A 25508-nucleotide genomic window follows, 5' to 3' on the forward strand; every position below is an offset into this window, starting at 1 on the left:
ATGCTGATATCATCCTAACCCCTTCTATTGCTGCCCATGAGTAGGGGGATGACTGTCCTGCCATTGTGCAACTGGGCATAGCATGAGGCAGTGAATGTCCTTTGGTATAGGTACTTGCTACCTTTTCTGGGAAACTCCCCCCCCCCCTTTTGCAGATGTAAGTGTTCATGAACAATACTATTATATTGCTGAAAGCCTTGTTCTTTTCTGGCAGAGGTGGAAGGGGTTTCGGAGAAGAATACATTTAATTCGAAACTGGCCCCATAGCTTTTACAGTAGAACCTTCCTAGTGGAGAAGTTAATTGGGGGCTGGAGTCTGGTCATTGGAGACTCTCCTGATCCAATTGGTTCAACAAGCAAAGGTCAGGATGGAAACTGTACAATATGTACTAAGAATCATCAGAAATGGTGACTTCATGCTTCTAGTGGATCTTCCAAGTTTTCATTCATCAATCTAACCTCATACCCAACAAGGATGTTGTACCCGTATATGGATTGGACAGGACAGCAACAAGAGCACCTTTCAGACTATTGCATCAGCAAGATCAGAGAGGTATCTCAACCTCCCAGTTTGCTGTCGTCACCTTTTCTCAGACTTTTCTCACATAGGTGCCTCTACCAAAGATTTTTCAGTGGTGCATGAAGGATCACTGGTCAACCTCTAGGGATCCCCCACACGAGACTGGCCCAGTAAGGCTGGAGGCATGGGCCAATCTTCCTGGTGGCTGGAAGAGGAAAACTTAGCCTGTGAAATTCCCTTGACTCCCCCACCTTCGGAAGTGCAACTGTTCTTGGATGTCTGAGGTGTGGTCAGTGGAGGAAAAGCCTCTGCCCATCAACTTATTAGAAATACAAGCAGCATTTCTAGTTCTGACAAGCGTTCCAAGAACATTTTAGAAGGCACTCTATTATTGATGAGTGACCCCCTGACTGTAGTACCCCCACTTCAACAAGCTAGGGGGCATGGTTTTGCATCCATTTGTAAGTTGAAAAAGCAGATGAATGTGTGGTGGTGCACCAATGCCGTAGGGTTGTCAGCCAGGCAAGAGGAATGTAGTAGCAGACATTCTCATTCACCAGGACCAGGTTGTGGTTGTAGTGGTCCCTACATCCTTACCCAGCTGGAAGGCTTTTTGCCCTATGTTAGTCACCTGGAAATGACCTCTTCATTAAATAGCTAAATGGGAAGCTACCAGTGTTTTGTTTTGCTTTTGGACCCATGACAAGTGTTTGAGGATGCCTTACAACGCCCATGGGATCCCCTAGATGCCCACACTTTTCTTCCATTAAACCTGATTCTCAGACTGATCAATCGAATATTGATCACATCAGGCCCATGACCCTGATTGCTCCCAGATGAAATCATGCCAAGGAGTATCCAGATATGTTACCATTTCTAGTCGAGAGACCGCACCTTCTGAGGTACCACCAATCTGTGAAGTTACTTGCACTTCAGTTGGAAATTGTCCAGCTTCTCTTCCAAGTGAAAGATTTTTCACAAGGTTGGTGCTAGAGATTTCTGAATAACTGTTATGGTCCTCTGGAATAGTCTTCCAGAGAAAGTAAGCTGTCTGCATTTAGTACTATGTAAGCCATCTGCGGTTAGTACCTTAGAAGGCGTATTTCTCCAGTCAAAGCCTCTTTGGCGCAAATCGTAGAATTCGTCGTCGTCTTCGCTGAGAGAAGCACCTCTCGGTCATGGCTGGAATGACTTTTACCCGGCCTTGAGTAGCTTTCAGCAGTCTATCCCACCAAAAGTTCTCAGGCCTCTAGTTGTAGTTTAAGACCCAAATCGTCTTCAGTTCAATTTGGTAGATTTTTAATGTGGTGTAGCTTTGCCAAACTGTACTAGATACAAAACAAATCAAATTACATCCTGTGGTTCATTGTTCAAATCAATGCCCCCAACGAATAATTTACGCCATTGCTTTTAGTTCAACATTTTGAGATTGGGTGAAATCTTATCAAGAGATACATTCAAGGATGCAAATGTTATTGGCACTTAAGGAAAGTAAAGTAACTGTATTCTAGAGCCAAGTTTCATTTGCTTGCGGTTGAAGGTCTTTAAGGAGAATTCATCTATCCAGAGCCATTGTTCCCAAAGTAGTGACCTTTTTATTATCTCTAAAGTTGAAGTTATATGTCCATAATAAGTTATTAGGGATCAGACTGAAAACCTAGGAATCTGGTCAAGATAGTTGTCAGTATTACCCATAAATACAGGTGGTCTAAGCTTACATGTTTGAGTTTCTGGGTATCGACCCAGTCTTAATTAGAAGTGAGGTACTATCTGACTACAATTTTAGTGTCTCCACTAATGTTCCAGGCCATGATAGACATCTCAAAGACCTAACAATTGTCCCTGTATTTATGGCCAAGACGCACACTACTACTTAAACTTTTGTCACAATGTCATACCATTTCATTGCATTGTGAGAGGTCTAGGAAATATCTTGAAAGAATTTGACCAATTGGGTGGATAACACGTATATTTTGCCTCAAAATGATGGCAAGAATTTTTTCATAGATTAAAGTCATTTTACTTCACATCTGAGGGAAAGATAAAGGGTTTATAAAGTGAGGGGTTTATAAAGTGAGGGTTAACCTTTTGGTTTTAAAGATATATTATGAATGTTTTATTTGCAATGTAATTCTGGAGATGCTCTTCCAATAGTGTTTGGTTGTATGGTGAACTTAGCCTGTAAAACCCTGGATCCACGCCCTGTAAAACCCTGGATCCACGCCCTGTAATAACTGTTTGTACTTGTCAAGGCTTTGACACTATCTTTTCCCGCAGTTACACCCCCCCCCCCGTGTATTTTCCTGCAGTTATACCCCCCCATGAGGGAAAATTATTCCTATTAGAATGTGCAGTATAATTTGGATATAAAGATTCCCTTTGTACCTATTGTATGCAGTGTAAGAAAATTACTTTAATAAAGAGTATGTAATATTTCCTAGTAGTGTTCTCTCTACTTGCAAATAATACTGAAAATAACTATGGTATGTTTTCCTTTTTAAAATTTTAAGGTAGTTGAATATTGAGAATAGAAATTAAACTTAAAAATTTTATTATTCTGAAAACTAATTTACATAGTTTTATTAACAAAAACTATTTCATTGTTCCAGCCAATGGTGAAAAGGATCATGGAAATCAATTATGCTGTGAAGGGAAAGTCAACGTGTGAAGGGAAAGTCAACGTCCAGAAGAATATAATAACACCATCTTTCCACGCTGCAGTCGCCAAAGACCACAGGTTGGAGATGAGAGACAGGTCCTTTCAACTACAGTCTCTACCTGATAGAACCCTTCAACAGTTTCTGTCACAAGCTCTTGACAGGGTCCTACAGCAATTACTTCACAGAAATTTATTCCAGTGGTTATCGTCACAGGCCCCTTACAGACTTTAACAGCAGCCTAGTAGTTTAATGGATGAACCATTCTAACAATATTCACCAGGAATGGAGTTCTTGATAGCATTAATCATTTGAATAGCAGAACCTTTTATATAACAGTAGTTGTCAAATGGAGGACTTCCAGTAGCTGAAGCCAAAACATAATTACTTCTACGATCAGAGGACTCTAATCATCAGCAGCCATCTCATGATGGGACATTTCCAGCATCAGCAGACAACAAAGGTCTTTCAACCGCAACCAGCATCACAGGACTGAGGCCCCCCAGCACCTGCAGCATTTATTACATGATGGAGGCCTTCCAGTAGCATCCATCATGAGGCCTTGCAGCAGCAGCAGCAGCATTCAACACGTGACTGAGGTCTCCCAGCACCTGCAGCATTAGTTTTGGAGGCCTTCCAGTAGCATCCATCATGAGGCCTTGCAGCAGCAGCATTCATCACGTGACTGAGGTCTCCCAGCAGCAGCAGCAGCATTTATCACATGATGGAGACCTTCCAGCAGAAGAGTATTCATCTCATGACAATGGGTTCGTCATTTGATTGAGGCCTTCCAGCACCATTCGTCATTTGACCGAGGCTTTCCAGCACCAGCAGTATTCATCACGTAACTGAGGCCTTCTAGTAGCATTCATCATGAGGCCTCCCAGCAGCAGCAACATTCATCATGAGGCCTCCCAGCAGCAGCATTCATCATGTAGCCTCCCAGCAGCAGCATTCATCATGAGGCCTCCCAGCAGCAGCAGTCATCATCATGAGGCCTTCCATCACCATTCATCACATGCCTGAGGCCTCCCAGCAGCATTCTTCACATGATGGCAACCTTCCAGCACCATTCATCAGTTGACGGAGACCTAGCAGCAGTATTTATCATTTATGGTGTTGACAGAGACCAGCAATAGCAGTTTATCACATGGTGGTGGAAGTCTTTCGAGCGTAGCTGCATTCATCACCTGACTGCCCTTCCAGCAACTTTTTCATCACAATACAGAAGCCTTCCAGCCTATGTCCAAATACCCTTACATGCCAGGATCTTTTCAGCAGCAATTATTTCAAGAAGCTTAAACTCTCCCGGTGTTTTGATGACTCCTTCCTGCAAGAATTATCACAATAACAGCACACTTAATTCAATAGATACTGTTTAGAATTAAAGTGTACAAATAAGAATAAAACAAAGTATGAAAATATAAAAAAAAATGGCTAAATTTTCTTAATTTCTAACACCCTATAAATATTATCACTATACCATATGAAGTTGAAGGCTTCTTCTAACATGGACCATACATTTTATATTAATCTAGGTGCTTTATTACAATTATTATTTTTAGACAGTGGTTCTGGGTGATCAAAAAAAAAAAAAAGCATCCTATATACTATTGGGCAATTATGCAATGGTCCTTGGATTTCATCACTTTTGAAAGGACCCTTAATCATTTTAAAGAGCAAAATATTAATTTTAAATAATTTTGCAGCAATCTATTTGGCACGTTTTCATAATGTTACGTTTTCATAATGTTATCTTGTGTGTGGTGGTTTGAACACTTCCCCACAACTTTGACTAATATAGTCAAACAAAAATAGCAGGAGGTTTTAAAATTCCATTCAGCATCAATGTGAAACAAGGGAGAAAAAACCATGCAGCTGTTGTAAAAAGGAAAACAAGAGCCTGGACACACCAAGAGTCAGAAAGGTAGGAAAAATTGAGATGTATAGATAGAATGCTGCAAAGTCCTTTAAGTAAGACCTATAGTGCATAATATGTTTCATAAACTAGTATTTGGGCTTATTCAAAAATTGTTTTAAAAACTTCATTATATCATTTTCATAAAATTACTTGTTCAAATTTTTCCAACTTTGGTGATTACCTAATTTATCTCGTCCTCCACAAATTCATAAGCATAAAATACAAAACATTTACCATTCCATACTTACCACACTATAGACAAATGAATTTCAGCAATACCTGCCTCGACCATTTATAACCAGTTTCCTTTTAAAAATAAAAACTGCAAGTAACGACGCTAAAATGTACAAGACAAACTTAAAATGTTGAAAGCATTTTTTAGGAGAAAGTATTTTGATAATTTTTTAAAACCTCAAAGTATACAAACTAATATTTCTTGTAATCCCAAACTAGGTACCATAATGAGGGATGACTTCCATAGTAATTTTAAAATAAAACACTTTATAGTACCCTGACTTTGATTTGCCTACCCTCTTCCATAAGTTACAAACATAACTCTATAATATAGAACATGGTCTGTAGAGAATGCTCTCGCCAGACCTCGATGTAAACTCCACCAAGGATTAGATTAAACTGGAATTATGAATTTGGTCTAAATAGCACAAGGCTGAGGAATGCGAAACCATTCAGCACCCTAGGCCAACTTGGTGAAAAACCCTGCAACTATACTAGAAAGTAAAGTTTAGAAGGTATTGGAAGCAGAAATGGAGGTAATGCAGGAGGATATAAAGCAGCTACAGGTATGAACTGAATGAATGCTAGATCCTTAATATATACAGTAGGTGAATACATGGCTCAACTCTGCAGGGGTATTGAAAATTGAGGAAAAAAAATGTCAATACCGAAATGCAAGTGGTTTATCATAATGAATCAACACCCAAGTTACATTTAGAACGATGTTGAAAATACTACCCAAAAGCATATGAAATTTACTTTCCCCTAAGATAATTCAACAAACATTTGCTGCAAGGCTACAGATCATTAAATAAATAACAATTCTAGGTAAAGATCGCACAAGTTGAACTTCTGCAATAGTTTAAAATCAGCAGCTATGATGAAGGTAGCAAGTAGTAAAATATCCTAGATTACTAGCATTGTAATACATATCTTGCTTTCAATAACTTTGCACCTAATTTAATCAGAAAGTGAAATTGAAGGTTTAAATTGAATGGATGCTATAAATTCAATTAAGCAATAGTGATTTCAAGTCATAACACCATATGGGGCTATACCCAAAATAATAGATGTTGAGGGTGTTGGGGAATGGGCTATGAACAACATCATGACAATGCAAAAGATAAGCCATCCTTTATGAATGCTAGATGGAGAAGAGGATATAACCCTGAACTGGCATTTGTGTCCTCTCTTCCTCTACACTAACTCTAATGATTCTATCCCAAAATCACAATATAGACCAATCAATGTGGATATGAAACTAGTTATCAGGCCTCTTGACTCAAAATCAGCCCCAGATCTAATTTTAGAAATGAAAAATGGGAAGACTTTACAGCAGAGCTCTATTCCAGGATCTCAACCATTGAAGCAAGAGCAGAGAATTAAGGAGACTTTTAAAAGCTTATGTGGGAGGTTTCCAGTAAACATATCTCAAGAGGATGCAAAAAGACCCTCTTACCTTGCGTAACAGATCTAAGTAAAGACCTATATGTGGAGTATATGCTGTACAAGCAATTAATACAGATCCATTCGCTGAAAATACTATCAACCTCTATGTGAGACCATAACAGCTTCCGTTGCAAATGGAAGTCTTGAATGATGGCAAGAACTTATATGCAATATAGACAGGACCCATAATAGCAAGAAGACATGAACTACTATGAAGAAAATGAACACTTGAATAGAACACTCGAACAAGTGTGGCCACCATGACACTAGATGAAGTAGCAAACTAATTACTACTCAATGGAAAACCACCTAATAAAGAACAAGGATACCTAAAGAAAATGAATTATGAAATTGACCACATCATGCGAGAAAGTGATGAACAATTTGATCTGTTCACCATTGAACTCCAGAAAAGCCTTGAAATGCCTAAAACCTAGAAAAGCAGCTGGACCTGACAGGATCACAACAGAAATAATACAACACTTCTGGACTAGAACCAAATCATGGATACTTTCTCTCTAACAAATGTACAAGTTTAAATATCTCAAAGATATGGAGAAGAGCAAGAGTTATGGCCCTGCTAAAACCTGGAAAAGATCCAGAGAGCAGAAAAAGCTACTGTTCCATCTCCCTCCTATGGATTCTCAACAAAATATATGAATAAATAATAATGGCCTGCATGTGCCCTACAGTAGAACTAAAACTATCACCAGACCAGGCTGGATTCCAGCCAGAGTGATCATGTTGTTGTCAAATATTGAACCTCACTCAATATATAGAGGATGATTTTGAGGCCAGACAAATTACTAGCGCAATTTTTGTGGATCCGACTGCTGCATGATACAGTAAATCACAGAATACTCCTAAAGCTGACCAAAGTTGTTCATTGCACAAAGATTGTGAAGATCATATAATCATTGCTCACAAACTGACGCTTCTTTGTTGAAATGGATGGCAAGAAGAGCAGATAACACACAGAAAAATTGTCTGTTCTTGTTTCAATATTTTTAACATCCATACAAATGAACAAAATCTCATGCAGACAACTTGTGTATCGCCACACAAGCGATCACATTTGAAGCTATCGAAAAGAGACTATCGACTGCTCTTGAACATCTCACCAAGTACTACAAACGTAACTCATTTAATGCCATTCCTGGAAAGACGCAGGCAAAAAGAAAAACATCTGGAATAATGAGAGTTGAGCATCGTGACTTCTGTATCCCTGATAGTCACTTTAAACCCAACTCTGTCTTTTGCAGAACATGTAAGCAACCAAAAGTTGAAATTTGCTATGAGAAACAATTTACTAGGCAAACAGATCCAAAGACACTAACTACAAAAGCTCTAGTACTATGCTACAGTATTCTGCTGCTAATTATTGCCATGCTCACAAAAGATCCTGAGCTTAACAATACATGTAGAATAATAACCAGAACCTTGAAACAGCACCACTTCCCACACACTATAGATTGGTAGGAATTACACCACCACATACAGTATATGCAGAGACATCATGCCAAGACACAGAAGCAGTAAAGAAAGTTAGACGAAAGCCACCCATCTTCGGTTATAGGGTCTCGACAAAAAGACTGAAGTCCAGAAAGAGCTTGTATGGCTATTGATAGTTTAGATCCTGAGCAGTCAGCTTACCATAGACTCGAAAAGTGGAGAGAACGGGACCACTACCCACCAAATGCTGCCATTCAGAGCCCAAATGAACAGCTCCCAAGTGGGTCCAAAGTGGAACAACCCTCTCAAGAAAAGACTGGGTAACATTAAATAGTTCAAGAACCAGGGTGGGTAAGACTGGGATCAAAATGGGGACTCTCATCCACTAGCGAGTCCCAGTCTGGCTATCCAGTGCAAACAATGCAATACATTCTTTGTGATTATGATCTGGGACCGACCTGTACAGATCAAGACCTCTTGAACACCAATGATGCAACCAAGCAATCGATCCAGTACTCGAGCAACAAGATATAATGACCTGTATAACACTGCACTATCTACTTTATGATACAGTATTTATACTAAATGGTGAAAGGCATCCATAGTAACGTACTAAATACACAGGACAAACACCAAGAATGTAAAATTATGCATAAAAATGATATTTTAATTATAAAATAAATTTTTGAATATACTTACCCGGTGAATATATAATAGCTGCTGCTCCAGCGGCTCGACAGAAAAACACACAAAAACTCGCGAGCGATCGCTATGAAGGTTGCGGGTGTGCCCACCAGCGCCAACTATCGGCCAGATACCGCATATGCATGTAAACAAGCCTCAATTCTTCTCGTCCCGCTGCGTCTCTATTGGGGAGGAAGGGAGGGCCTTTAATTTATATATTCACCGGGTAAGTATATTCAAAAATTTATTTTATAATTAAAATATCATTTTTAAACATTTAACTTAGCCGGTGAATATATAATAGCTGATTCACACCCATGGTGGTGGGTAGAGACCAGAGTTAATTAAGTTTACAGCGTATATGCTTAGAGTTTTTGACAGTTATAACATAACAAAACCCAAATATATAGGTACCTGGTAAGGAAGTTGACTTAGACGATTACTCTGCCTTGTTAGTCTGTCTTCCTCACGAAGCCCAGCGATCCTCTTAGGATGCTTAAAGACTCCCAGGAGCTGAAGTATCAAGGGCTGCAACCCATACAACAGGACCTCATCAAACCCCTAATCTGGGCGCTCTCAAGAAATGACTTTGACCACCCGCCAAATCAACCAGGATGCGAAAGGCTTCTTAGCCTTCCGTACAACCCAAAAAACAAGATTAAAAACATTTCAAGAGACAGATTAAAAAGGATATTGGAATTAGGGTAATGTAGTGGTAGAACCCTCACCCACTACTGCACTCGCTGCAACGAATGGACCCAGTGTGTAGCAGTCCTCGTAAAGAGTCTGGACATCTTTTAAGTAAAATGACGCGAATACCGACTTGCTTCTCCAATAGGTCGCGTCCATAATACTTTGCAGAGATCTATTTTGCTTGAAGGCCACGGAGGTTGCTATAGCTCTTACTTCGTGCGTCTTAACCTTAAGCAAACATCGGTCTTTCTCATTCAAGTGAGAATGAGCCTCTCGTATTAAAAATCTGATAAAATATGACAAAGCATTCTTTGACATAGGCAATGATGGTTTCTTAACTGAGCACCATAATGCCTCAGATCTACCTTGTAAGGACTTAGTACGGGCTAAGTAGAACTTAAGAGCTCTAACAGGACATAACACTTTCCAGTTCGTTGCCTACGATCTCTGATAAGCAAGGAATATCAAAAGATTTAGGCCAAGGACGAGAAGGCAGTTCATTTTTGGCCAGGAAACCAAAATGAAGTGAACAAGTGGCTTTTTCTGTAGAAAAGCAGATGTTCTTACTGAAGGCATGAAGTTCACTGACCCTTTTAGCCGAAGCCAAGCACACTAGGAAAAGTGTCTTGAGGGTGAGATCCTTCAGGGAGGCTGAATGTAATGGCTCAAACCTGTCTGACATGAGGAACCTTAGGACCACGTCTAAGTTCCATCCAGGAGTTGCCAAACGACGTTCCTTAGAGGTCTCGAAAGACCTAAGGAGATCTTGGAGATCTTTATTGTTGGAAAGATCTAAGCCTCTATGACGAAAGACCGAAGCCAACATGCTCCTGTAGCCCTTAATCGTTGGAGCTGAGGGGGAGCGAACATTTCTCAGATGTAAAAGAAAATCTGCGATTTGGGCTACAGAGGTACTGGACGAGGACACAGATGCTGACTTGCACCAGTCTCGAAAGACTTCCCACTTCGACTGGTATACTCTAATGGTAGAAGCTCTCCTCGCTCTTGCAATCGCACTGGCTGCCTCCTTCGAAAAGCCTCCAGCTCTTGAGAGTCTCTCGATAGTCTGAAGGTAGTCAGACGAAGAGCGGGGAGGCTTTGATGAACATTCTTTACGTGGGGCTGACGTAATAGATCTACCCTTAGAGGAAGACTTCTTGGAAAGTCTACCAGCCATCGAAGTACCTCGGTGAACCACTCTCTCGCGGGCCAGAGGGGAGCAACCAACGTCAACCTTGTCCCTTCGTGAGAGGCGAACTTCTGCAGTACCTTGTTGACAATCTTGAATGGTGGGAATGCATATAAGTCGAGATGAGACCAATCTAGTAGAAATGCGTCTATGTGTATTGCTTCTGGATCTGGGACTGGAGAGCAATAGATTTGAAGTCTCTTGGTCATCGAGGTGGCAAAGAGGTCTATGGTGGGTTGACCCCAAGTCGCCCAGACTCTTGCACACGTCCTTGTGGAGGGTCCATTCCGTGGGAATCACCTGACCCCTCCGACTGAGACAGTCTGCCAAGACGTTCAAGTCGCCCTGGATAAATCTCGTTAACAGGGAGATGCCTCGATTTCTTGACCAAATGAGCAGGTCCCTTGCGATCTCGTACAGCGTGAGGGAGTGTGTGCCTCCTTGCTTGGAGATGTACGCCAAAGCTGTGGTATTGTCGGAGTTGACCTCTACCACTTTGTTTCGAAGGAGACTTTCGAATTTCATCAAGGCCAAGTGGACTGCCAATAGCTCCTTGCCGTTGATGTGCATGCTCTTCTGACTTGAGGTCCACAGACCTGAGCATTCCCGACCGTGCAGGGTCGCACCCCAACCCAAATCCGACGCGTCTGAGAACAACACGTGGTTTGGGTTCTGAACTGCTAGGGATAGTCCCTCTCTCAGACTGATATTGTTGTTCCACCATTTCAGGCATGCCTTTACTGGTTCGGAGACCGGGATTGATACCGTCTCTAACGTCTTGTCCTTGTTCCAGTGAAAGGCTAGATGGAACTGGAGAGGCCGAAGGTGTAGTCTTCCTAGCGAGACAAACTGCTCCAGGGATGATAGAGTTCCTACGAGACTCATCCAATTCCTGACTGAGCACCGTTCTCTCTTCAGCATTAGTTGGACTTTGAGCAGGGCTTGCTCTATTCGGGTGGCAGACGGAAAAGCCCGAAAAACTGTACTGCGAATCTCCATCCCTAAATATAGAATAGTTTGGGATGGGATCAGCTGGGACTTTTCTAGGTTGACCAAAAGTCCCAATTCCTTGGTCAGATCCAACGTCCAATGAAGATCCTGCAGACAGCGATGACTGGACGATGCCCTGAGAAGCCAGTCGTCCAAGTACAGGGAGGCTCGGATTCCCGATAAATGGAGGAATTTTGCCACATTCCTCATGAGCCTCGTAAACACGAGAGGAGCAGGACTGAGGCCAAAGTACAGGGCCCGAAACTGGTATACCACATTCCTGAAAACAAACCTCAGAAACGGTTGGGAATCTGGGTGTATAGGAATGTGGAAGTACGCATCTTGTAGGTCGAGAGAGACCATCCAGTCTCCCTTTCTGACCGCTGCTAAGACGGACTTCGTGGTCTCCATAGTGAACTTTGTTTTCGTAACAAAAACGTTGAGCGCACTGACGTCTAGCACCGGTCTCCAACCTCCTGTCTTCTTTGGGACTAGGAAGAGACGGTTGTAAAACCCCGGTGATTGAAGGTCCGAGACTTTCACCACCGCTCCCTTCTCTAGCAACAGACACACTTCTTGGTTTAGGACTTGTCTCTTTGACTCCTCTCGGTACCTGGGAGAGAGGTCTATGGGAGTTGTCACTAGAGGTGGTTTGCGTACAAACGGAATTTTGTACCCCTCTCTGAGCAACCGGACAGACTCTTGGTCTGCGCCCCTCTTCTCCCAGGCCTGCCAGAAGCTCTTCAATCTGGCTCCTACCGCTGTCTGAGGCTGTGGGCAGTCAGACTCTGCCACGTGAGGACTTGGCTCCTCTCCTCTTACCTCTTTTTCCCTCGGCACGAGCGCTTCCCCTGCTGGGAGCTCTGCCACGAAAGGGCGGGATAAATCTGGATGCCGGAGTCTCGATCCTGGGTCTTACAGCAAAGGATGTAGAAGGAGTCCCTTTGCGAGCAGAGGACGCCATCAAGTCATGGGTGTCCTTCTGCACAAGCGAAGAAGCTATATCCTTAACTAATTGTTGCGGAAACAAGGACGTTGATAAGGGAGCAAAGAGCAGTTCTGATCTCTGACAGGGAGTAACTCCTGGCGAAAGAAAAGAGCAAAGGGAATCTCGCTTCTTTAAGACTCCCGACGTAAAAGTGGAGGCAAGCTCATTGGAACCATCGCGGATGGCTTTATCCATACATGACATGATAAGTAAGGAAACATCTCTGTCAGCAGACGAGATTTTCCTACTTAAAGCTCCTAATGACCAGTCAAGGAAGTTGAATACTTCAAAGGCCCTGTATACGCCTTTAAGCAGATGGTCAAGGTCCGAGGAGGACCAACTAATCTTCGAGCGTCTCATGGCTAGGCGGCGGGGAGAGGCAGAGGCAGGGACTCCCAAGCCGAGAACTTCTCCCGTGGCATACCAGACGCTCGATCTAGACGAGAGCTTTGAAGGAGGGAAGGCAAAGGCCGTCTTCCCCAAACTCCTCCTGGTATCCAACCAGTCGCCTAAAAGTCGTAAAGCCCTCTTGGAAGAGCGAGAAAGCACTAGCTTAGTAAAGGCTGGCATGTTAGCAGGTAAGCCTAGAGCAAACTCAGACGGTGGCGAACGAGGAGCAACGGTAACAAAGTGATCGGGAAAAAGCTCCTTGAAAATTAACATGACTTTCTTAAAGTCCATCGAAGGAGGAACCGTCCTAGGTTCGTCTACATCTGAAGGATGATCATCATGATGAGGGTCAGAAACGTCCTCATCTGAAGGATCTTCGTCCGACAACTGCTGAGTAACACGCAAAGGGGTTGGCAATGCTTGACACGCAGAGTCCACACGTACTGGTGCATCAGTAGCAGTCCAGGACGCTACGTCATGTAACTGCTTAACAGCCTGACTGTCAACAACAACAGGAGCGGGAGGACACTCGACATCAACTCGAGACTGCCTTGACTGCCTAGACTGGGCAGTCAAAACAACTCTTGACTGCGGTGTTTGATGCTCAGCGTCAAAACAAGTCAACTCCACTGGTTGGCGAACGTCCTGAACGTCAACAAGAGCATTAGGAAGCGGCTGAACGTCCATATGCGGCTGAAAGTCAACACGGGACTGCATCGAGTGAGGCTCTACAAAGCGTGACTGACGTGACTTAGTAACGCCAACGTCAACAGGACGAGCAAAGGCTCGTTTTGGCGGCTGAAGGCCAGGATCTCGATTAGCTAAGCGGCGAGGATCATCGTGAACCTTTTCAGCAGAATAGTCTTCCATAAGGGAGGCGAGCTTGATCTGCATGTCTTGCAGTACAACCCATTTAGGATCAACGGGAATGGGTGCGGTAAAAGACGAGGGTAACGTCTGAGACTGCAAAACCTTGCCTACACCAAGACTCTCGGAGCCTGTGTAACGTTTCTGCTTAGGCGGCGAGCAGTCTTCCGATGACTGCAAAGGGTCAGAGCTGTCCCAATGGCTACAACCAGGACGCTGGACCTGTCCTGAAGGGACCGACTTTCGCTTCAAGGGCCTTGAAACCTTGCTCCACGGTTTCTTATGCGAAAAGCCTTCGGATGACGAGGAGAAAATGGTCTCTCTCGTCTTATGGTAGGGGCGGTCTTGATGAGACACGCCTGTTACCATAGAGGGAACGTCTGTTCGCTGATCAAGGCCTCTCGAACCCATAAGTCGTACGACATTACTTCTCCCCTGGGCTTGGGAGCTTGCTAGAGGTCCCGGACTAGGCGAACGACAGGCACGAACAGACGAACCCTCGGTCGCAACACTGAAAACACTTTGCGCACTAATCACTTTCCCACGATTTTCCGCTGTGGCACTCTGACACTTTAGCTTTTTAACGTCAGCCATGAGTTGATTACGATCTGTAGCTAACGACTCAACTCTTTCGCCCAAAGCATGAATGGCACGTAACATGTCCCGCATTGATGGTTCCTGAGTGCTAGTAGAGGGTTCAGGCACAACTACTACAGGGGAAGGATTAGGTTCAGGGGCATGGGGAAAGGAAAAATCTACCGATCTAGAGGAACTTCTCCTCACCCTATCTCTCTCTACCTTACGAGAATACTTGTCATATTCGAGCCAATCGAATTCCGAAAGGCCCACGCACTCCTCACACCGATCTCCTAATTGACAGGTTTTACCCCGACAATTAGAACACACAGTATGTGGGTCGAGAGAGGCCTTTGGAAGACGCCTATTGCAATCCCTAGCATTACACTTACGAAATCTAGGAATTTGAGAAGGGTCAGCCATTTTGAAAAAGTCAAAGAAAGTCCAAAAAACAATCCAAAGTCATCAACAATTAAATCTGTCCAAAAAAGAGTTCAAGAGTTTAAGTTGAGGATAAAACACCTGCACTGCGAAAGCTCAAACCAAAATGAAGTACTTCACCAAGTCTGTTGAAAAACTCCAGGTTATACAGCGAGTAATGGTACGTCTTGTCGTTCAGACCGACAGAGAAGAATTGAGGCTTGTTTACATGCATATGCGGTATCTGGCCGATAGTTGGCGCTGGTGGGCACACTCGCAACCTTCATAGCGATCGCTCGCGAGTTTTTGTGTGTTTTTCTGTCGAGCCGCTGGAGCAGCAGCTATTATATATTCACCGGCTAAGTTAAATATTTAAAAATAAATCATTACACCAGACACAAAATTTAATGTCAAAATTATCTATACGTGGCAATGATGTAAAAAAAGTATTTATAAGTGGCACTGATGATTAAGTACAGCATATAAAATTTCTATCGTTCATATCCATTTAAATACTTCAAGTATAGAAAAATATGCTAAAAATTCAAAATTAGCCATTATAATGAGGAAGACTAGTAACTATTCTGAACCACCTTTACAACTTACCAAGTTTGTTTAACATGCTTACCTTCGTACATGAAATGCAATCTTCATTTTAATTATGTAAATACACTACTGTATCAAGAAGAGTAAAAGACATGTCCTTACTTTGAAAAAATAAAACATTATGATTGAATGCTAAAGTTACTCTACATGTGAAGTTGCACCGAATACCAAAAACTGATTTTCTTTTTCTTTTTTTAGGAATAATTGATGACCTCTACACTGATATTAACCACAGGATTAAAACTTTAAATCTTGACAAGGATCTGCAAAATGTAAATTTATATATTGTAAGAGTCAGTTTAAGGAATTACAGTACTTTGCAATTTACATCAAACATGGATAAAAAAAAGAAAAAAAAAAAAGTTTAGTGTACACACACCCACCTAAATAATCATTACTGTGATTAATTGCACAAAATTACCCATTTTAAACCGATATTCTGACGGCATTCACTTTTCCTATGGTAAAAAAAAAAAAAAAAAAAAAAAAAAACTTACAAGCCTGTACCACTTTTGAAATAGAAATTCAATATAACTTTTATGCCATTTTCCAAATATCTTGTGTAACCTGGGTGTAATATACATTTCAAAGTCCAATAACCTACAGTACTTATATTTCTGATATTCCTTAATGGACCAGATAAAAACAAACTAAATCTGCACCATCATCAAAAGAACTGCAATTGGTTGTGAAGCTAATGACATTTTATCTTTACTAGGCCGGCACAAGTATAGAAATTAAGAAATAGACATTTACTTACTTGCTATTCCATACTCACTGCATTCATAATTTGGCAAAGAGCAATAAAATATATCTTCTGTAGGCTCTGATATAAGTTGCCATCAGCATAAGAAATGTACTGTATACCCAGCCATTTACTGCCAGTTTCCTTGAAAAGGTAATAGCCTTTAATATATATCCAAGATAAAACATATAACTGTGTCACAAGTAAAATTTAGAAATATTTAGAAGTAGCAGTACCAATGCTTCAATAGCCAAACACGCTTTGCAAACTATCTAAAATTACCTATAATCCTGGATTATCTATAGTAATGAGGCTTTGTATTAACAGTATTTTCACAACTCCCCTTTCCTGTAACCCTGAGTTTGTTTGACATGCCTACCTTGATATTTAAGATCCAAACTGTACTCTCATGATGTAAATTCTGCATTGAAGTTTAGGAAAATGTGTTCTTATATTCATATGAATGAAAAAATAAGACATTGCATGTAACACTAATATATGAAAGTAATCTCTAGTATAAGATATTTCAATACGCCTCTAAGATTACTGAGGATTGATATATGATTTATTTTTTTTAAGGATCTGGTGGCAGGAAATTTCCAAACAAAAATGTAATCTAGACCTATATTGAAAACACTTAAATAGATATTTGTTATACAAACACTATATTCAATATTTTTTCAGCAGAATTCAGCTTGTGATTAAAGTAGTATTTGAGTGTAAATTTGCTATTGATTTCATTAATTAAATGAAAAATATGTGCCTTATGGTACTGCCAAAAACAACTGGTTACAGAATAATGAAATTGGTCCATGAAATAATAATATGAGGAGTATCAACTCTGTAAATTATTTCATTTTTAACTTTTGTGAAGATTAACATCAGCACTGTATTTCCTGCCAAAGGCCTTATTTAAGAGGATTTTTCAAACCAAATAATTGGAATACTGTTGCAATAAACTATCTTCAGCCATCTACACACAGCAACTGCAAACCTAGAGTAAGTCAATTGGGGAATTATTTTACCAATCATATGCACAAGAACAGATTACAAAGCATCTAAGAATGGTCCTTAGTACATTAGATTAATAAAATGTACAAAATACTTCTGGTTTGGGTTATAGAACAAGATTACAAAAAAAGTAAGAGAAACTGCAATTAGCTGGACTAGCCTAATCAATTAACAGTATTTTCAATGTTCTATAACAGATGCTCCAATAACAATTTGCACTGCTTTCATCAGAAATATCAAGTTCAAACTTAATATCAGAATCAAAAATGCTGTTGTGAAAGAAGCCTGCTGTATTTACATTTTTTCTAAAGCAATATTGTAAGATTCTGAATTTAGGATATAAACTATTGAAGGAAAGTTTCTAGCAGCCTATGTAAACCAGTCTTGGAAAATAGCAAAAATGTCCGATATACAATAATATCAATACCCAAACGTACCCTGTATCACATATGTACCTACATGTCAAGTTCCCAGGTTGAAGACAAAGCAAAACTTACTTAAAGCTTTTACTGTACTAATATTCACTTAGATAACTATTACTGATCATTTGCACTAAGCAGACGAATGCCATTCCTCCCCAGAATCTTTTCTTAACCTAATTATTAATGCTATCTTGTAAAATGTGATAAACAGTTTAAAAAAAATCACAGATTGAAAAAGTAGTATTGATTAAAATATTATTACTTAGAAATAGGTTTCATTATCGGGAGTCTTATGCTACCTCCACACATCCGGGCAATGCCCGGCGGGCAAACTGATGGCAGGAATGAACAGCAATGAAGTCTGAAATGCAAAAACCTAAGGCAAGAATCTTAGCACCATTTTTTTTACTCATTCATCAGGCTTTGGCTGCATACAAAATTGAAAACCTGAAGTCTATATAGTTACTCGACTCTGTTAAATTTTTGAGCTTCAAACGTTAGTTAGGAATTCCAGTTCTGTGCATGGTAAGTAGCAACATTCAAATGAAAACATAGAAAAGGGTACTGAAGTATTTAAATTGATAAACTTCAAACATCAAAGAGAACAATATATAAACGCTTTTACATAAAATTGAATAAAGATAACTCAAGACTTCAGGAAAAATTACATGAGTTTCGACCCCAGCTTATTTTTTTAAAGATATTTCAGGACAAAGTACAATAATTAATAAGAATGAAGAAAAGATCCATGTGGGACTAAATCCACAAAATAACAACCAGATGTCTTACAGTGAACATGTTACTCCATCATCATCATTATCATTATTATTATAATTATTATTATCATTACTAGCTAAGCTACAACCCTAGTTGGAAAAGGGCTTCAACAGGTAAAAATAGCAAAGTGAGGAAAGGAAATAAGGGAATAAACAAACTATATGAAAAGTAACAAACATACAGAGCCCATATTTTGCACATTGAAACACTGGCACTAAACCAGAGGAGACAATATTTCTATGGTATTTTCATATGTTATTGGATTCATTGTTCTAACCTTTACAGAAAAATCCTTGGAGACTACACAGCTTATTAACAAAGCACAAATTAAAATGGGGAGCCAAATATGACATCAATAGCGAGCAAATTTTACTATATTAAAAAAAAAAAAAAAAAAAAATGTCTGGTAAGTAAGACATGCTGTATCTTAACAAAACCTATAAAAATTCAAAACATCACCTTAAGATAAGATGCCTAATCCTTCAAGAGGTAAGGTAGTTTTTCCATTTATACATACAATACTAATATCTTGATCTGGCAAAAATTCTGAAATTGAATGCCTCACATATTTAAACAATATACTAAAAAATTAATTGTGTGTAAGCCCAGCTATTGTGGGTCTATAATTACAAAAAAGTCAATATGAATATGGAGTTTTTATGATAAAACAAAGTTTTATGAATACTTACCTGGCAGTTATATATATATAGCTGAGTCTCCGACTGCGGCAGAATTTAATCGAAAATCGCGGCAACCGCCTCGTGGTGGTTGTGTGGTTAGATGGTTAACAACCCTTACAGGGTGGTACTTGGAATCATTCCCGTTTTCTGTTCCTCAGATTATCTTTGCCCGACCTGTTTCCTGAGGGGAGGTGGGTGGGCTTTAAAATATATATATAACTGCCAGGTAAGTATTCATAAAACTTTGTTTTATCATAAAAACTCCATTTTTATGAATAGAACTTACCTGGCAGTTATATATATATAGCTGATTCACACATTTGGAGGAGGGAAACAGACAGAAAAACATAGTTGGGGAAACAACAAAAGAGTTGTAGGAGAACAAACACCTTGATTCCTTACCTGCTAAGGTAGCTGACTTCAAAGGTAACTGCCTCTAGAGTCGCTTTCCCTTAGGAGTGTTCAGCCAGGAGTAGACCTGCTACGCTGCAAACACTCAATCGAGTCTGTCAAAGGGGTAGAACCAACAACTTGACTAGACTTCAGAAAACTACCTTCCCATATAAAAAACCTGCAACCTTACTAAAGCTAACCATCTAACCTTGCAGAAATAGATATAAACTATCTATCTGGACTGAGGGAACCGTACCACAGGACGAGGACCTCAGACAACCATAAAAAACACAAACCCAAATACAAGTACATAAACTAAGGTTGAATGGGGGTAGTAACTCCTTTGCCTAATACAGAAGCCGCAGCTACGTATGGGCCCAAGGTATAACACTTGTCATAGTCCACTCTTACCTCTCTGAGGTAATGAGAAGCGAAGACAGAGTTGCTCCTCCAGAACGTTGCGTCCATGATCTGCTTAACTGACATATTTTTCCGGTATGCCAGCGAAGCAGCAATGGCCCTTACTTCGTGAGCTCGTAGTTTTAACAGGGCGAAGTTTTCTTCCTCACAAAAGAGGTGGGCTTCCCTAATAGTTTCCCTCAGGAAAAAGGACAAAGCGTTCTTTGACAGGGGTTTTTGAGGATCCTTCACCGAACACCATAAGGAGTTGGAAGCACCCCTCACGCTCTTAGAGTGGGCCAAATAAGCATTGAGAGCCCTAACCGGGCAGAGGAGGCTTTCCTGTTCCTGACCTACTAGATTCGTGAGGTTAGGGACTTCAAAAGTCCTAGGCCAGGGTTTCGAAGGGTTCTCATTCTTGGCGAGAAAGTCGAACCTCAAGGAACAAACCGCTCCATTTAGGGTGAAGCCTACACGCTTCTCGATTGCCTGGACCTCGCTGATCCTCCTGGCAGTCGCTAGAGACAAAAGGAAGAGGGTTTTCTTAGTCACATCTCGCAGAGAAGCTTGCGAGATAGGCTCAAACTTCCTGGAGCACAAAAACTTAAGCACCACATCCAGGTTCCAGGAAGGGGGTCTTAAGTGCACCTGCTTCGTTGTCTCAAAAGACCTAATGAGGTCCTGCAAGTCCTTATTCTGAGATAACTCTAAGCCTCTATGCCTAAAGATGGTTGAGAGCATGCTCCTGTATCCTTTAATGGTAGATACAGCCAGCTTAGCATCCTGCCTGAGGTACAAAAGAAAGTCTGCAATCTGGCTTAGAGAGGTAGAGGACGAGGAAACCTTGCGCCTCCTGCACCAAGCTCTAAAGGTCTCCCACTTTGACTGGTAGACTCTTTGTGAAGAGATCCTCCTTGCCCTGGCAATAGCTTTCACCGCTCGAGCCGAAAAGCCTCGAGATCTAACAAGCTTCTCGACAGTCTGAAGGCAGTCAGATTGAGAGCGAGGGGGTTTTGGTGAAATCTCTCGAAGTGGGGTTGTCTGAGAAGATCTGGACTTGCCGGGAGTCTTCTTGGAAAGTCCATCAGCAACCCTACCACTTCGGTGAACCATTCCCTCGCAGGCCAGAATGGAGCCACTAGGATCATTCGTCCCGAATCGAGGAGAGCGAACTTCCTGACAACCAGATTGATGATCTTGAACGGGGGAAAGGCATACATGTCCAGCCCCGTCCAATCCATCAAGGCGGCGTCCACTGCAACAGCTTCCTCATCCGGGACTAGGGAGCAGTAGTTGGGGATCCTCTTGTTTAGACCGGAGGCGAAAAGGTCTATTACTGGTCTGCCCCACAACTTCCAGAGGCTCCGACAGACATGCGGGTTGAGAGTCCACTCTGTAGGAAGGACCTGTCCCTTCCTGCTGAGCATGTCTGCCCTGATGTTTCTCTACCCTTGAACAAACCTTGTCAACAGCTGGGTCTCGTTCTCGCTCGCCCAGAGGAGAAGCTCTCTCGCAGTTGAGAACAGAGAGAGGGAGTGAGTTCCCCCTTGCTTCCTTATGTACGCGAGAGCTGTGGTGTTGTCGGAATTGATCTCCACAGTCTTTCCCGACACCGAGGTTTTGAAGGCCTTGAGCCCTAACAAAATGGCCATCAATTCCTTCCTGTTGATATGCCAACTGCCCTGACTCCCTTCCCAAACTCCTGAGACCTCTTTGTTCCCTAGTGTTGCTCCCCAGCCTGACTCGGACGCGTCTGAGAATAACACTAGGTCGGGGTTCTTCTTGAACAAGAAGATCCCTTTTCCCAACAGAGCTGGGTCCAGCCACCACATTAAAAGATCCTTGATCTCTGTCGGAATGGGAAAAGAAAAAGTGTCCTCCTGGATCTTTCTGTTCCAAACCTTTGCGAGGAAGTGTTGCAGAGGCCTTAGGTGCAGTCTCCCCAAAGGGACAAACTGCTCCAGGGAGGATAGAATTCCCAGCAGACTCATCCACTCCTTCGCTGAGCATTCCTGCTTCCTCAAAAAGTCTTTGACTTTGTCCAGGCACCTGGTCTGCCTCTCCTGGGAGGGAGAAGCCTAAAAAAAAGACTGAATTCAGAACTATCCCCAAATAGAGAATAGTCTGATTCGGCTCGGTCTGAGACTTCCCCCAGTTGACGATGAGTCCCAGGTCCTGAGTGATCGTATAAGTTTTCATTAGGTCCTCCAGACATTTCTCTTTCGACTGTGACCGGATCAGCCAGTCGTCTAGATAGAAGGAGACCCTTATCCCCTCCTGGTGTAACCAGCCTGCCACATTCGCCATTAGTCTGGTGAAAACTTGGGGAGCTGTGCTGAGACCGAAGCAAAGTGCCCTGAACTGGAAGCACTTGCCCTGGAACACAAACCTCAGATATCTCCTCGAAGACGGATGAATGGGGACGTGAAAATAAGCGTCCTGCAGGTCGAGAGAAACCATCCAGTCTCCTGGACGAACTGCAGCCAGCACTGACTGAGTCGTCTCCATGGAGAACTTTGTTTTCTCCACGAAGGCGTTCAGAGAGCTGACATCTAGGACTGGTCTCCATCCACCCGAGTTCTTGGGAACCAGAAACAGGCGATTGTAAAAGCCTGGGGAGGCGAGGTCTTGAACTGGCTCTATTGCTCCCTTGACCAACATCTGGTCGACTAGCTCCAGAAGAGCCTCTCGTTTCCCCGCGTCGGTGTACTGAGCCACTAAGGCTAGGGGAGAGTCTGAAAGAGGTGGTTTCTTTAAAAAGGGGATCTTGTAACCTTCCTTGACGACTGAGAGGGACCAGGTGTCCGCCCCTCTCCTTTTCCAAGACTGCCAAAAACGAGACAGTCTTGCCCCTACTGGTGTCTGGAGGACTTCCATCTCATTTTTTAGACCGGGGCCTAAATGCACCCCTGCTGGTCCTTGGCCCTGACTCTTGTCTTCTCCCCCTAAAATCCGCTCTCGAGGAGATCCTGCCCCGAAAGGGCTGTTGAAACTTCTTCTCCTCCTTCTTCAGAGGAGCAGGAGCAACAGGTAAGGTCTTTCTAGCCGACCGAGACAAAAGGTCCTGAGTAGCCTTCTGAGCCAGAGAAAGGGAGATATCTCTGACCAGAGCTTCAGGAAAAAGATGACGTGAAAAAGGGGCGTAAAGTAGCTCCGACTTCTGGGCAACAGTCACAGATCTAGAGGTGAAGGAGCACAAAAGGGCCCTCTTCTTTAAGACCCCTGCTGAGAAAAGGGAAGCCAAATCATTAGCTCTATCCCTTAGAGCTTTGTCCATGCAGGACATGATACTCGTCAGGTCCTTCGCGTCCTCCAGGAGTTCAGACTTCCTGGCCAGAGCCCCAAGAGACCAGTCCAGGAAGCTGAAAACCTCGAAAACCCTGAAAATTCCCTTGACGAGGTGATCAAGCTCCGACATGGACCACATCACCTTGGCAGAGTTTAAAGCATGCCTTCTTGCCGAGTCCACAAGAGCCGAGAAGTCACCTTGGGAGGAGGAAGGCACTCCTAACCCCAAAGGTTCCCCTGTCTCATACCACATACCGGCCTTGGAAGCGAGCCGAGACGATGGAAAAGAAAAGGTGGTCTTGACAGCTTGTCTCCGTTCCTTCATCCAATCATCCACTTTAGCGAGAGCTTTCCTGGCCGAAATTGAAAGTTTCATTTTGATGAAGGCCGAAGACTTAGTAGCTTTCTTCCTGGTAAATTGAGACTGAGGAGAACGAGGGGCCGAAGGTTGAAATTCCTCCCCATAAAGTTCCAAAAGAGAGCGAGAAAGAACCTTGTAATCGCTAGAAGAGTCGGCAGGTTTTTCTTCCTCTTCCGAAATATCTTCGAGGTCCTGCTCAAGGATAACATCGCGAAGAGTTGGGCTGCCAGCAGTCTGGCAGCGAGAGCTGTTTGAATCCTGGCGCCGAGCGCCGCTAACATCCAGTCGGCGAGAAGCGGTATAGTCACGATGACGAGAAGCGGTATCGTCACGATGACGAGAAGCGGTATCGTCACGATGACGAGAAGCGGTATCGTCACGATGACGAGAGGCGGTATCGTCACAATGACGAGAAGCGGTATCGTCACGATGACGAGAAGCGGTATCGTCACGATGACGAGAGGCGGTATCGTCACGATGACGAGAGGCGGTATCGTCACGATGACGAAAAACGGAAGCGTCCTGAAGATTCAGGCTGCCGTCGCCTTGAAAATGCAGACTGCATTCATCCTGTTTCCTAAGAAACGAGGCAGTAACGTCCAGGCGTTTCGAAAGGGAAACGGAATCGTCACGGCGCCGAGAACGAGAGGCAGTATCGTCCTGGCGCCGGGAGAGGGGGGAAGGCAATTCCTGGCAGCGTGCCAATGAAGAGGGTGTGCGTTGTCGTACGGCCGACGAAGTGCGCAGAGGTTTCTTGGGAGAGATACTAAAATCTCTCTTAGAAGAAGATCTCTTAACAGGCAAAGAGACGTCCTTACGTCTGACGGACTGAGAAGGGTGGCTGAAAGCTTTAACTAACGATGAAAGTTGTTCCTGCATAACAACCATGAAAGCTTTAGCAACCTCCGCTGGCTCTCGCGGTGCAGAAGACGGCAGTTGTCGTACGGCTTGACTGGAAGCGCTGGCAGAAGAAGCAGGGAGTCTAGCAGGATTAACTGGGCTAAGGACTCTCTGTTTCGCCCTTTTAACAGGAACATCGAAATCGTCTTCCGAAGGATCAGGGTCTCTGCTACTCGAACCGGGAGAGGGAGAGCGAGACTGCACGTCCCGGTTCCACCCTCTCTTCATTGGTCTTGATTCGTAACGCCAATTACGTCTGGGAGAACGAACAGGCGAAGACACAAACGAATCCGACACGCCTTTCCTACGGCGGTCAAGAGCAGCCTGGGAGATCGCAACAGGACTGTCTGAGGCGACGACTGACCGAGGATAAGCATCTCTCACCCCCTTTCGGCTTTCGACGTACCTTCTCCCTTGGTCCTGGGAGCTTGGTAGAGGTCTAGACCTAGGGGTATGACAGATTCGATCAGTCGCCACCTCCACTGCACTTTCACAAGCACTAATTTCACCTACACCCTTACCTTTAAAGGCCTCCAACTGCGCTTTAATGGCCTCCAATTCAGCAGCTAATTTAGCATACCCAGGGTCATCCGTAGGCACAGATCCTGTAGAAGGGGCAGGAGTCACTACATTTGGGGAAGGAATACCTTCCAAAGGGGTTACAAGCAAAGGGTCAATAGATAAATCTAAGCTAGGCTCACTAGCAAACTTTGACTTTGATTTAGCTCTTCTAACTATCAATCTCAAGTTTGCACACATAGCGCTTCATAGCTAACCAATCATCATCACTTAAAACCTCGCATTCCTTGCACTTATTATCTAAAGCACATTCAAACCCCCTGCAACCCATACAGATAGTGTGAGGGTCAACCGAAATTTTCGGCAACCTCACCTTG

The 25508-nt window shown here is 42.8% G+C and overlaps 2 long non-coding RNA genes across 6 annotated transcripts in view; one reads left to right on the forward strand and one right to left on the reverse strand.

The window, feature by feature from the left end:
• The window catches only part of LOC137631605 (uncharacterized), a 62766-nt gene extending 59034 nt beyond the window's left edge, over positions 1–3732 (forward strand). For 3 of the 5 annotated variants that reach the window (XR_011041922.1, XR_011041920.1, XR_011041921.1), the window contains exon 4: positions 3130–3714. This is a non-coding gene — a long non-coding RNA (uncharacterized lncRNA). Of the gene's footprint in view, positions 1–3129 lie in introns of all 5 variants that reach the window. The other 2 variants (XR_011041924.1, XR_011041923.1) reach the window with 2 other exon arrangements.
• A 469-nt stretch (positions 3733–4201) lies between these two features.
• The window catches only part of LOC137631606 (uncharacterized), a 41988-nt gene continuing 20681 nt past the window's right edge, over positions 4202–25508 (reverse strand). Inside the window, exons 3-4 of the long non-coding RNA XR_011041925.1 lie at positions 16397–16525; positions 4202–4507 (exon numbers count right to left, since the gene is read on the reverse strand). This is a non-coding gene — a long non-coding RNA (uncharacterized lncRNA). The remainder of the gene's footprint in view (positions 4508–16396; positions 16526–25508) is intronic.

This window comes from Palaemon carinicauda, chromosome 40 (assembly GCF_036898095.1).
Source record: "Palaemon carinicauda isolate YSFRI2023 chromosome 40, ASM3689809v2, whole genome shotgun sequence".
Lineage (NCBI taxonomy): Eukaryota > Metazoa > Arthropoda > Malacostraca > Decapoda > Palaemonidae > Palaemon > Palaemon carinicauda.